The sequence below is a fragment of the Boleophthalmus pectinirostris genome, unplaced genomic scaffold (assembly GCF_026225935.1).
Source record: "Boleophthalmus pectinirostris isolate CB_2022bp ecotype Guang Dong unplaced genomic scaffold, ASM2622593v1 HiC_scaffold_23, whole genome shotgun sequence".
NCBI lineage: Eukaryota > Metazoa > Chordata > Actinopteri > Gobiiformes > Gobiidae > Boleophthalmus > Boleophthalmus pectinirostris.
Genome location: NW_026571207.1, coordinates 21,977,982 through 21,979,681, shown reverse-complemented (window position 1 = coordinate 21,979,681; position 1,700 = coordinate 21,977,982).

Sequence of the window (1,700 nt, the reverse complement as noted above, 5' to 3'; positions counted from 1 at the left end):
AAGACTGAAAAGCTGCATGACATGACTGTCTTAGGGGTCAAGTAAAATGCACACTTTAAGTGCCGCTTCATCTTCAAGACAGAACAGAGAGTGGCAGCTTAGGAGCAAACTCCAGTAACTGGACCATGTCAGCCATCGTGCCTGTCTTGCCAGTTAATAGACGGGCATTGTAAGTCCCTGTGGTTTCACACTTCTCTGCAGCTACGAATGACTTCTTCCCAAAAAGACTCTCATCCCCTACTGTCTGCGTATGTAGACTCCCACCCGGATGGCCAGGAATGCACCTCCAACACAGGCCTGACTAAGAGGCAGAGTTTGTCTCAACCTGCTAATGCAAGCTGTTTGTTGCAAATGTTTTGATTGAAGGCCTGTTACTATTGAGTCAATTACAATGGCTTTGTAGTGGACAGGTTTGCTGCTGTGCTGATGGATGGTGGGCCACTCCCTGCCCTCTGTGCTCAGTTGAATGAGAGAGGAGCTGTCATTGCTCAGATGCTGACACTGTTGTCTGAAGAGAGGATAGTAGTCTGAGTACAGGAAATACATGGAGAGCCAACTACAGACAATGTGTTGAAGTGGAATAAAATGTCAGGGGCAGCGGAGGGCCTAGTGAAAGAAAGGTGCGTACATGTGTTATGGATAGAGGAGGTCAAATTTGGGTGCAGCTCACCTCACACCCCTATCACAGAAGGATTAGCACTGCTAAGAGGGACTCTGCATTATGTAAAACAGCAGGTGGTACAGTGAACCACCAAAAAGACCCTCTGATCTGCAGGACAGGTCCACAGTTAAATGCTCCTTTTGTTGATACTTGGGTCTCACAGCACAATGAATAGAACCTCAAGGTAACAAGTTGGTAGGAGGAGGAGGGTGAAGATGTGAAAGATACAACATGTCTTTTTCCTTATTAACCAATTAGGTGAAGTAGCTAAACTGTTACAGAATTATTCAGGAAACCCTATTGCTGTGTCCTTGGGTAAGACACTTCACTCACCTTTTCTATAAATCAGGTGCAATTCTTAGTAAGAGAGCTTCTTGGCGGGGATTAGCATCCATGTCAGGTCAAGGGTAAATGTGGCAACAGCAGCTTGTCTCTTACCATCACCAAGTCTGGGGTATATGCAATGAGAAATAAACTGTACTTTGAACGACTGAGGGATTTTACCTCAGTCTTGAAATACCTATGACCTATGTATTTAATTATAATATTTAATTTAATTAATTATATTTCAATAAATGAAAGCAAAAAGAGGTGCGTTATTATGTAGCCTATTTTGGAGGCTTGTGGACTTTTGTTTTCACAATCTCACAGCGCCCTCTAGTGGGTTTTTCACAATATGAGCTCGTGTTTGCGTTTCCTTTCTTTTTGTCTAATGGTATGACATATTTCAAATACGAAAATGTCAATGTAAAGTTGGGGCTATGTTTGCAGTGTTCTTGGACACGTACAAAAATCTGGCCCGACGTGTTTTACCAGCTCATCTAGTTAACTCCGATTAAAGTAGCCATGACAAAACAAACAAACCTTGACATTCTGTACCACAAGCAGAGCTACTAATTTCAATCGTTAACGCCACACTTCTTCACATTCAGGCATACAGTCTATATATTCAGGTAAGAAAATCCACCCAATCTGGCAACCCGTCTGCGAATTTTCCTTAGTAAATCGCTTCCTGATTGCCTCCCGTCACTGATGGATA